The sequence below is a fragment of the Halichoerus grypus genome, chromosome 9 (genome assembly GCF_964656455.1).
Source record: "Halichoerus grypus chromosome 9, mHalGry1.hap1.1, whole genome shotgun sequence".
In the NCBI taxonomy this organism is placed as follows: Eukaryota; Metazoa; Chordata; class Mammalia; order Carnivora; family Phocidae; genus Halichoerus; species Halichoerus grypus.
Genome location: NC_135720.1, coordinates 143,485,763 through 143,499,082, shown reverse-complemented (window position 1 = coordinate 143,499,082; position 13,320 = coordinate 143,485,763). Strand labels below are relative to the sequence as shown.

At 39.6% G+C, this 13,320-nt stretch overlaps 1 pseudogene; it reads right to left on the bottom strand.

Annotated features, from left to right (window-relative positions):
• Positions 1-6,861: 6,861 nt before the first annotated feature.
• Positions 6,862-7,815, bottom strand: LOC144379129 (olfactory receptor 2B8-like; annotated as a pseudogene).
• Between the last annotated feature and the right edge of the window lie 5,505 nt (positions 7,816-13,320).

The window sequence follows — 13,320 nt, the reverse complement described above, 5'->3', positions numbered from 1 at the left end:
CATTCTCAATGGGGAAAAACCGAGAGCTTTTTCCCTTAAGGTCAGGACCATGACAGGGATGCCGACTCTTACAACTTTTGTTCAACATAGTACTAGAAGTTTTAGCCTCAGCAATCAGACAACAAAAAGAAATAAAAGGCATTCAAATGGGCAAAGAAGAAGTCAAACTCTCTCTCTTCGCAGATGACATGATACTTTATTTGGAAAACCTAAAAGACTCCACCCCCAAATTACTAGAACTCATACAGCAATTCAGCAACATGTCAGGACACAAAATCAATTGCACAGGTATCAGTTGCTTTTCTATACACTAACAATGTAACTGAAGAAAAAGAAATTGGGGGATCGAGTCCATTTACAATAGCACCAAAAACCATAGGATACCTAGGAATAAACCTAACCAAAGAGGTTAAGAATCTATACTCTAGAAACTATAGGACACTTATGAAAGAAATTGAGGAAGACACAAAGAGATGGAAAAACATTCCATGCTCATGGATTGGAAGGATAAACATTGTGAAAATGTCTATGCTGTCCAGAGCAATCTACACTTTCAATGCAATCCCTATCAAAATACAATCAACACTTTTCACAGAGCTGGAACAAACAATCCTAAAATTTGTATGGAACCAGAAAAGACTCCGAATCACCAGGGGAATGTTGAAAATGAAAACCAAAGCTGGGGACATCACAATGCCTGACTCCAAGCTCTATTACAAAGCTGTGATCATCAAGACAGCATGGTGTTGGCACAAAAACAGACACATAGACCATGGAAGAGATTAGAGAGCCCAGAAATAGACCCTCAACTCTATGGTCAATTAATCTTCGACAAAGCAGGAAAGAATATCCAATGGAAAAAAGAGTCTCTTCAATAAATGGTGCTGGGAAAATTGGACATCCACATGCAGAAGAATGAAACTGGACCATTCTCTTACACCATACACAAAGATAAACTCAAAATGGATGAAAGATCTCAATGTGAGACAGGAATCCATCAAAATCCTAGAGGAGAACATGGGCAGTAACCTCTTCAACATCGGCCACAACGATTTCTTGCAAATCACATCTCTAAAGGCAAGGGAAACGAAAGCAAAAATGAACTTTAGGGACTTCATCAAGATAAAAATCTTTTGCACAGCAAAGGAAATAGTCAACAAAACTCAGAGGCATCCCACGGAATGGGAGAAGATATTTGCAAATGACATTACAGATAATGGGCTGGTATCCAAGATCTATAAAGAACCTCTCAAACTCAAGACTCAAAAAACAAATAATCAATTAAGAAATGGGCAGAAGTCATGAACATACACTTCTCCAAAGAAGACATGCAAATGGCTAACAGACATATGAAAAAATGTTCAACATCACTAGCCATCAGGGAAATACAAATCAAAACCACAAAGAGATACCACCTTACACCAGTTAGAATGGCAAAAATTAACAAGACAGGGAACAACAAGGGTTGGCAAGGATGTGGAGAAAGGGGAACCATCCTACACTGTTGCTGGGAATGTAAGCTGGTACAGCCACTCTGGAAAACAGTGTGGAGGTTCCTCAAGATGTTAAAGATAGAGCTAATCTATGACCCAGCAATTGCACTACTAGGTATTTACCCCAAAGATACAGATGTAGTGAAAAGAAAGACCACATGCACCCCAATGTTCATAGCAGCAATGTCCACAATAGCCAAACTGTGGAAGGAGCCGAGATGCCCTTCAACAGATGAATGGGTAAAGAAGATGTGGTCCATATATACAATGGAATATTACTCAGCCATCAGAAAGGATGAATACCTACCATTTGCACCAATATAGTAGGACCTGGAGCGGATTATGCTAAGTGAAATAAGTCAATCAGAGAAAGACAATTATCATATGGTTTCACTCATATGTGGAATATAAGGAATATCTAGGAGGATGATAGGGGAAGGGAGGGAAAACGAAGGAGGAGAAATCATAGAGGGAGACGAACCATGAGAGACTATGGACTCCGGGAAACAATCTGTTTCAGAAGGGAGGGGGGTGGGCGGATGGGGCAGCCAGTTGATGGGTATTAAGGAGGGCATGTGTTGTGATGAGCACTGGGTGTTATATGGAACTAATGAATCACCGAACACTACATCAAAAACCAAAGATGTACCGTACAGTGGCTAACTGAACATAAAAAAAAAAATTCCACTTAGAATTTCTTCCTAACTAAAGCTCCCAAACACTTGTTTTCTTTATCCTGTAATTCCTCACACATTTCTTGTCTCTGTATTAAAGGTATAAAAACTGCCTGCCTTGATCATTTCTTTGAATCTCAATTACTTTATTGGGCCTCCATATGCAGGTAATAAAACTTTGGGTTTTTTCTCCTGTTACTCTCTGTCATCTCCATTTAATTCCAAAACATTAATTAAACTCCATTTAATTCCAAATGGCAAGAATTCATTCTTCTTTATGACTAATATTCCATTGTGTGTGTGTGTGTGTGTGTATACACACATATATATATCACATCTTCTTTATCCAGTCATCTATTGATGCACTCATGAGCTGCTTCCATAGCTTGGTCATTGTAAATAATGCTGCTATAAACATAGTGGTGCATGTATCCATTTGAACCCTGGGGTAGGGAAGAAGGAAATGTGTCCCTCCCCAAAGCAAGTGTCCTGTCCCTAAGGCCACCTCAGGGACCCCATCCCCTGACCCCTCTGATCAGCAGTAATTCATCCTCTCATTTCTGCATTTACACAGAGCCCACCTTCCCAGCAAACCACATTTCCATACACAGTGGTTCCCAGAGTCTGCAGGACCAGGTTTGAAATATGCTACAATACCACAATGATGAAAGAAGCTCTCACCTGTATTACAAAACAAGCATCTGAAAAGAAGTCACCTGCAAAGGAAAGGGTTCACAGGGATCTATAACCTGTTCGTCCGTCCTCAGTGAGCCTGGACAGAGCAGAACTCTGGCAAAGAGTAACCATGAAATGCACAGACTATGAGATACATGAGGGTCTTACAGGGGTGGGTGTACTCTGATTACCGATCTAGTAGTAATTTCATCATGATGTAGAGGGTCTGTTTAGAACTTACACTCAACACACTGCAGATATGCTACCAAATGACAGTCCTAAAGCCAGAACAGCCTACGAAGGTAGGGACACATAATCTGAGAATCCCCCAAGCCTCTCTGTGCTGACTTGTACTACAGTAGAGATGGTGGGGGGATGGGTTACATAGGTGATGGCGAACAAAGAGTAAATTTGTGACGACGTAAGTGTGGAATCAGTATATTATACACCTGAAACTAGTATAACACTCTGTTAACTATACTGGAATTAAAAATTAAAAGATAATAAAGTAACTTCAAAACAGTTTTTAGGAAAAAAAGAATTGTGATTCAAAACAAAAAGAAAGTCTATGGAATAGGAGAAGATATTTATGAATGACATATCTGATAAAGGGTTAGTATTCAAAATATGTAAAGATCTTATATATACAACACCCAAAAAACCAAAATAATCCAATTTTTAAAATGGGCAGAAGACATGAACAGGCATTTCTGCAAAGAAGACATACAGATCTCAATAGATACAGAAAAGATGCTCAACATCACAGTTCTTCAGAGAAATGAAAATGAAAACCACAAGGAGATATCACCTCCCACTTGTCAGAATGGCTAAAATCAAAAACACGAGAAGAAAGTGTCAGTGAGGATGTGGAGAAAAAAGAACCCTCCTGCACTGTTGGTGGGAATGCAAACTGGTGCAGCCACTGTGGAAAAGAGTATGGAGGTTCCTCAAAAAGTCAAATATAGAACAAACCTAACATCAGGTAATGCACTACTGGGTATTTACCTAAAAAAAGATCTTTCAAATGGATACATGCACCACTATGTTTATAGCAGCATTATTTACAATAACCAAACTATGGAAGCAACTCATGAGTGCATCAATAGATGACTGGATAAAGAAGATGTGATATATATATGTATACACACACACACACACACACACACACACACACACACACAATGGAATATTAGTCATAAAGAAGAATGAATTCTTGCCATTTGGAACGTCATGGATGGAGCTAGAGAGTATTATGCTAAGTGAAATAAGTCAGTCAGAGGAAGATAAATACCATATGATTTCATTTGTCTGTGGATTTAAGAAACAAAACAAATGAAAGGAAGAAAAGAGAGAGAAAGACAAACCAAGAAACAGGACAACTATATAGAACAACATAGGGGGGGATGGGTGAACTAAGTGATGGGGATGAAGGAGGGCACTTAAATTGAGCACTGGGTGTTGTATGGAATTGTTGAAATATTATACTGTAGACCTGAAATTAATAATATACTGTATGTTAACTCTACTTTAATGGAAATAAAAACTTCATTAAAAAGCTAAAATAAAATATATAAAGTAATTTCAAACCAACAAAAACAGTTGAAACAAAAAAAGGAATTTTGTTTCATGCAAGTTGGACATTTTGGGTCTCTGCAATCACCCATTACCTGAGCTGATGATATGCACCCTGTGTTCCTCAGAAAGCAAAAGAGCTGGAAGAAGAGCTAGAGCATAATGATTGTCCTGACAGCTGGATGTTAAAGACGGATGGAATAAAATAATTTAGCTAAGCCTTGGATACAATCCCACAGTCATGCCACAGTTATTGATGAAAATTCAAAAGGAAACAGTTCAAATAATATTGGTGACAATTTACACAACCTGGAGTCTGTTGTAGACAAAGCATGGAGTGTGTGGCGAGGCAGATTCCTAACATTAGAAAAATGTTATGGAACAATTGTGAACTTGTGTTTGGACTTTCAAATAATTTTTTTTATTTTAGCATGGATCCCAGAGAACTTTGTTCTCTATAATTTATTCCCATGTAACAGAAACATCCAAATGCCATTCAAACATTCATTAAATGAAATAAATCTGTTTCACCCCAGGGCTCTGTGTGTCCTTAAGAGCAGAGAAGTAGATGCTCACACAGAACAATAGGCTGTGTGGTTTCATGAGACCTGGAGGGTTTTTGCACCAAAGAGAGTTCATTTGAGGGATTTTAAAGTTTCCATTTGGTATAACTGTCAGGATGTGGTTGAAACATAATGGAAAGTGGGAAATTTGTCACCATCAGGGATAAACAGTATTACAAAACTGTTTTTCTACTGGCATACATGAAACATCACTATGGTGTCAAGCTATATCCCAGGTGTTCAAGTGGGAACACTGTGATGCTTCTAGAGATGCGGAGAGAACCTGACCGTGTGCATAATCTCCCCTGGCTGGCATTTCCAGCCTCCACATGCTGTCTCTATACAAAGATCACTTGTCATGAGCATGAGCAGCTCAGGGGGTTCAAGGCCCTGGAGGATGCTAGTTAGCTGTCAGGATAGGGAACAGTAAGTACACTTGTTATGTATATGTGTCCAGTCCAAGACACAAACACATTTACCTGCACTGGGCTACATGTTGGGAAAACCTACCAAAACTCAGAAACATTCCTATGAAGATGGCATTGCCAAAGCTCCAGCCTCCGTGGGAAAATACCCTGTTTGTGACAACACACATATACAAAAACCCAGATCCATACCCCAAAACACATTTATGTGCAAACTTAAGTTAAGATTGAAGGGCTACAATGTCAGATTCAATTGTTCTGGGATGTTTATATTTATATTTATTACTCCTAATTCAGAATTGTATGACAGTTCATAACGAGATGGCTATTTGTAAAGTTTAGACATATGGAGATGTTTAATAATTAATGTACATTTTATTCATCCTTTACATTTAAGTAAGCTCCACAGAACATGGCATTTCTTGTGACATCGTGGTCATTTCCTATATTTTTATAGTATGTTACTGCATGGAAATATATGGGGCTTTTGGTAGATGTGAGATACAAAAGCATTGATCAGTTGACGCCTGGATCAAAGAATTTATAAAATGGCATGAAGAGAGGATCTAAATGTATTTTACCCTTTGGAACTTCTGCTGCATTGCTGTAGGTAAAATAGATCAAATATAAAATAGGACTTGTGTCATGTACTTTCAGATATGATACTGTCCTCAACAGTCCTTTGTAACTCACAAGGTGGCTCACAAGCTTAAAAGAAACAGCTCGCAGACCTCCCGTTGTGCTTCTCCGGCCATGCGCAGACTTACACATCAGCACCCCTGCCGTATCACCAGCCGGTGCCCCCACTGTCCCTGGCGGTAATGCATCACACCCTCTACGTCTGTGACTTGAAGGTTACATAAAACCACGTCACTGGTGTCGTCATACTAGGGCCTGATATCTGAATGGATTTATCAGGATTGATGTTAATAGGTTTTTCTCTGAGCTAAAAGTTTGTTTTTCCCGCAGTTGCCCACCTACTTCTATGAAAAAGCTGTGATACAGTCAACCTACGGACCTCGTAATAGAGCCATGATCACAACGCAAGAATAAGTGACATGCCTCCAACAGTTTCCTAGAAAAATGCCACAAGGTTAATATTTCTTACAGTGTTTTAGTCATTTGTATTCTTATTTTCCCTATGACTTTATGGTATGTGTGTGTCTTCTTGCATGAAGGAATGGAATAGTGTTCCCAAATGAGGGGGAAATATGAAAAACCTGTGGAGCTTTTTTAAAATGAGAATAGGATGCAGATGCTCTAGAAACACTAAGGCAGCATCTCTGGAGGCCTCATGAATCCATGAACTTAGATTTTGAGCACTCACTTGCATTCAAGCATCAGGTAGGAATTTCCCTTGAGAGATGTCAGAGGAACATTTAGATGACATGGGGTGGACACCATCATCTTAAAAACTCTGGCAATTAAAGTCTTCCATCAAAGCGTCTTCCCCACCCAGTCATCTGGAGCCATGGCCCCTCCAAAGCACCTTCTTCATTGCTCCCATCACATCCTTGTTCCTCAGTGTATATATGACAGGGTTGACCATGGGGGTGACGATGGTGTAGAACAGAGAAATGAACTTGCCCTGATCCTGGGAGTAGTTGTTGCTGGGCTGGAGGTAAGCGTAGATGGCCGTGCCATAGAACAGGGAGACCACTGTGATGTGGGACCCACATGTCCCAAACGCTTTCCCCTGCCCTGCAGATGACTTTATTCTTAAGACTGCCCTGACAATCCGACCATAGGAGAAGATGATTAATGCCACAGGTATGAGGAGAATGATCACACCGAGAAAGAAGAGCTCAGACTCATTCACAGTGGTGTCAACACAGGCAAGCTTGAGCAGTGGGGGGACCTCACAAAAGAAATGGTCTATTTTATTTCTCCCACAAAGTGGTAAAATGAAGATGAGCACTGTCTGCAATGAGGAGTTGGCAAAACCAATGGACCACGATGCAGAAGCCATGAGGGCACAGAGACGGGGGTGCATGATCACTGTGTACTGCAGGGGCCTGCAGATGGCTGCATAGCGGTCCAATGCCATGACCCCTAAGAGAATGCATTCTGTGCATCCCAACCCTAGAGAAATGAAGAGCTGAGCCACACAGCCACCAAAGGAGATAGACTTGTCTGCTCCCCTGAGATGAACCAGGAGCTGCGGGACAGTGCTGGTCGTGTAACACAGGTCCAGAAAGCTTAGGTTGGAGAGGAAAAAGTACATGGGAGTGTGAAGATGTGGGTCCAGGTGGGACAAGGCAATGATGGTGGTGTTTCCCAGCAGAGTGAACAGATAGAAGAGCAGAAGAACCACAAAGAGGACTAGCTCCAGTTGAGGCCGGTCAGAGAAACCCAGCAGGATAAACCCAGTGAAAGAACTGCCATTTTTCTGTTCCATCCTCTGTTAGCACATGTTTCCTGCTGTCAGGACCAAGCATTTAGCAATTTTTAAAAGAAATCTTCAAGAAAATAAACATTTGGCGGCAAGGGGGGATGTGTGTGGATCTATCATGTTTAAAGTAAAGGCCATGGGATTTTATCAGTAACTATTTCAATAAGTGATTTACTCATTGAAATTGGCATAGCTTATACCAGTATAGGTCCACATTACCACACAAAGTAAATCATTATTATTTCATATAAGAAAAATCACATAATGGCCTTCGTGTACAAAAGGTCTTTCAGTCTGAGCTTAATGGTACGTAAAGTACTGTAAATATGTAGGTACATTTTTAAAATTAAAAAAAAAATTTTAATGCAAAAGAAGCAGTCAACAAAACAAAGAGGCAACCCACAGAATGGGAGAAGATATTTGCAAATGACACTACAGATAAAGGGCTGATATCCAAGATCTATAAAGAACTTTTCAAACTCAACACCCAAAAAACAAATAATCAAGTCAAAAAATGGGCAGAAGACATGAACAGACACTTGTCCAAAGAAGACACTGGATGTGGGAAAGATCAGGCTGCATAATTCATTCTCCCATTGATTCTCAAGAGTATTTTCTGCTGATCTGGGTCACTTTGTTCTCTTCCTCCTCCCCTCCTCGGCATCCATCCATCTTAAAGCTGTGTGCACCACCACGGAAGGAAATCTTTTCAGAGAAAGGTATGTTTAGACTAAGGTTAAGGAGGAGATTTCCTTTCACTTCCTTCTTACAAAATAAAAAGAATTGTATAATTAGCCTAAGCATCAACGTCTATGTGTAGGTAAGCGTCAAATGACTAAATGCAGGAAGAGACATTGATTCCTCTTAGACAAACTATGTAAATAATACTGGCTGGAAATATTGAACACATCCATCCTAAGTCTAGAGCAAAGAATGGTGTCCCTAGTACCTATCTTGATATGTGTGATACAGGAAAATGTAGTTATAAAAATCACACATAAATCATTCCTTTATACACAAAAAAATAAATATTCAAAAAGAGCATAGGTTATATATAGAGAGAAAAATTTTTATTAGATAAAATAAAAATAAATAGATTCCACAAAACAAAATTAGATGGCCTTCTATGAAATCATTACCATCCAATAAAAATAGAATGGGAAATGACACATTTTTACACAATTTTACAATAATAATTAAGAGAACAGGCATCAAATGAAAGAGGTTAAATGCTTAGTATCGGCACATGAAAGCTGATAGAGCCAACACTTATGATATAAGTGTTCAATGCTAACATATAACCCTAAAAGTTTAAGTGGAAGAATACATCTTTCCATGGAACTAGATGCTCAGTGTGCACAGCACATTTTAAAGGCCAAAGATCTCAAAATAATGTCTGTATTGAGGATATTTCAAATATATGTCATTTACTGATATAATTGACATACAAATTCTGCCCTATCCAGCTCCTGAATGATCCTGAAATAGTGTTGGCAGTGCTAGGAATGAATCACTATTGCTTTAATAGTGCATCTGTCCCCTAGGTCTGAGCTGACCCCAGATACACTAGAACAGGCTCCCGAGGGCAATGCAGGATGAGCTAATGAGGGGGAATGCAGCTATCCTAACACTGGAAATGACAGGTCTAATGAACATGGACAGTGCTTTCAGCCAGGTTCCATGGGAGAAGAGGATCAAGTAGGAATTGCACTGCATGTTGTTTGTTCAGGGAATGCTCTCAGGATAAAGGGGGTGAGGGAAGCAAAACAGAGCAGAGAACGTTGCTAAGCAGGGATATGGTCTCAAGTGGAATATGGCATGAGCCTGATCTCATAAGAAGCAGGAGCAGAACTCTCCCATACAAGCGTCCATCTGTGCTGGAGGAAATACTCTGTCCTCACTGTCTAATACAGTAGCTGCTATCCACATGTCACTACCTGAGCAATGGACCACATATGCAAACCAATACAGCTCTTCTGTTTCAAGAACAATTGCAACTGAAAAGAAACTAACTCCCAATTCCTAAAGCAACACACAGACTGAGTTCCATTTCACTCACCTTTGTTCACCTTCTCTGTGGGTTCTAAGCTATTTCCCTACCTCCTTTCCAAGTCACTGCCTACAGACAGTCCTGGGGATTGGCCCTTGGACATGTAGAATCAGTTGTATGCACTAAATGCAAAGGTTGACTATACCAGCACTGGGTTATTCATAGATATTTCCTGAGCAAAAGGACGCTTTCTCATGATGACTTCATGTGTCTTCATGTGGTACCAGAGTACACTTTGCCTCTAGGAGGCAGGAGGTGAAGTCCCTTGCAAACTCTCACTATGGTTTCCTGAATACGATGACCTGCCTGTACGACAGGGAGACCCTTATGAGCACAGGAGAGGGTGCTCTGACGCTCAGCTGTGGCTGGGCTGGCACTGAGAACCAAATGTGTTTCCCTGGCTGACGTCTCTGGGGAGCAGATGCCCACACTGTTAATGAGCCCCTGTCACTGAGCGGTCCAGAGATGGCAGTCCTCAGGGAGAAGGATGATCAAGGACAAAGCCAGAGGAGACCTCATCTGTCTCTTTTGTTATTTCATATATTTCACAGAGGACAAATAACTCCTGAGAACTCCCCAGCTACCTTAGTCTCATCTGTGAATGTCCCAGATGTTTTACAAAACACCTAAGATTTTTTTACCCCACAACTGCCCAAATATTTACATATAAATAGATGAGTCCATCAGTTACTTAATTTTAAATATAAATATGTGAATAAATTCTTAATTTAATTTCATTCATAACAAACATATATGGGATCACAGAGCTGATATTTAGGCACATTCTAATATTTTTTTAAATTTAAATTCAATCTAGTTAACATATAGTGTATTTTTAGTTTCAGAGGTAGAGTTCAGTGATTCATCGGTTGCATGTAACACCCAGTGCTCATCACTTCACGTGCCCTCCTTAATGCCCATCACCCAATTACCTCATCCTCCTCACTCCCCTCCCCTCCAGCCACCCTGTTTCTTCCCTATAGTTAAGATCTCTTATGGTTTGCCTCCCTCTGTGTTTTTATCTTATTTCATTTTTCCTTCCGATCCCCTATGATCCTCTGTTTTGTTTCTTAAATTCCACATAGGAGTGAAATCATATGGTATTTGTCTTTCTCTGTCTTATTTCACTTAGCATAATACCCTCTAGTTCCATCCATGTCATTGCAAATGGGAAGATTTCATCATTTTTGATGACTAATATTCCATTGTATATATATATACACCACCTCTTCTTTATCCATTCATCTGTCAATGGACATCTGGGCTCTTTCCATAGTTTGGCTATTGCGGACATTGCTGCTGTAAACAATGGGGTGCATGTGCCCCTTCGAATCACTATGTTTCTATCCTTTGGATAAATACTTAATAGTGCAATTGTTGGGTCATAGGATAGTTCTATTTTTAACTTTTTGAGGAACATTCATACTGTTTTCCAGAATGGCTGCACCAGTTTGCATTCCCACCAACAGTATAAGAGGGTTCCCCCTTCTCTGCATCCTCTGAGGATAGTTTTAACCTCTTTTGAGAGCGAAGTTGTTTAGTTTTCTGTCTTTTTAAAAAAGATTTATGTATCTATTTTAGAGAGAGAGAGGAGGGGTGAGGAAGGGCAAGGGAAAGTGAGAGAAAATTCAGCAGACTCTGAGCTGAGAACGGAGCCTAAAGAGGGGTTCCATCTCATTACCCTGATATCACCACCCGAGCCAACACCAAGAGTCGGACACTCAACTGACTGTGCCATCCAGACACCCCCTCCTTTTTAAGATTTATTTATTTATTTATTTATTTATTTATTTATTATTTAACAAAGACAGAAAGCATGAGCACAAGCAGGGGTAGTTGTAGAGGGAGGGGGAGAAGCAGGCTCCCCTCTGAGCAGGGAGCCTGACAGGGGGCTCGATCCCAGGACCCCAGGATCATGACCTGAGCCGAAGGCAGACACTTAACCAACTGAACCACCCAGGTGCCCTTATTTATTTATTTATTTTAGAGAAAGAGAGAAGAGAGCATAAAATGTTACCATATATCTATTCTTTCTATATATATGTGTATATATATTCTATATATAATGAAATTATATATATATAAAATGTAATTTTTGCCAAGATAGTGTTACTTAATACCTCTATCACATCACATAATTATGATATCTTCTTCTTGATGAGAACATTTAAAATCTGCTCTCTTAGCAACTTTCAAGTCTATAATAAAATCATATGAACTCTAACTACCATGCTGTACATTAAATCCTCAGGACTTAATCGTTTTATAACTGGTAGTTGGTACCCTTTGCCCAACTCTCCCACTTCTCCTACCTCTCAGCCCCTGGTAACCACCATTCTACTCTCTGTATCTACAGGTTCATCCTTTCTGGATCCCACAGTTACGTGAGATCACATAGTATTTGTCTTTCTCTTCTGACTTGTTTCACCTAGCATAATGCCTTCAAGGTCCATCCATGTTGTCACAAATGGCAAGATTTCCTTTCTTCTCCTGGCTGAATAATATTCCTTTAGATACTTATGCCACATCCTCTTTATCCATTCATCTGTGTGGTCACTTAGGTTGTCTCCACATCTTGGCCATTGTGAATGATGCTGCAATGAATATGGGAGGGCATATATCTCTGTAATATCCTGATTTCATTTCCTTTGGATGTGTACCTAGAAGTTGGTGCTGGGTACAATAGCAGTTCCATTGTTAATTTTTTGAGGAATCTTTGTACTGCTTTCCATAGAGGCTGTATCAGTTTACATTCCCACCAACTGTGCACAGGTGTTCCCTCACCGACTCTTGTTATCTTTTGTCTTTTTGATGATAGCCATTCTAACATTTGTGACTAATATCTGATTGTGGTTTTGATTTACATTTTCCTGAGGACTAGTGATGTGTAGTACCTTTCATGTATCTGTTTGCCCTTTGTATGTCTTTGGAAAAATATCCATTCAGTACCTCTTTCCTTTGAAAAAATGGTATCATTGGTTTTTATGCTCCTGAGTTGCATGAGTTCCTTATACATTTTGGATATCAGCCCCTTATCATATAGAAGATGTAAAAACATTTTCTCCCATTCTATACGTTGATTTTTCATTTTGTTGATTGTTTATTTTACTGTGCAGAAGCTTTTTAGTTTGTTGTAGTCCCTCTTATTTATTTTTGCTGTTGTTGGTAGTTCTTTTGGTGACATATTCAGGCTCTGGTTAAAATTTGGATCACAAAGAATGGGCTGTGCTTGTAGATAGGATAATGCTAGAACACTCATTTGGTAACTCTCAATGTGTCCATTGTCAAGAATCTTTCCTATATATTGTCTTCTAGGAGTTTTGAAATTTCAGGTCTTATGTTTACATCTTAATCCATTTCAAGTAAATTTTTGTGAGTCGTGTAATATAAAGCTCCAATTTCATTTCTCTGTATGTAGTTATCTAATTTTCCTAGGACCACTTATTAAGGAGACTGTTTCCCCATGAATATTCTAG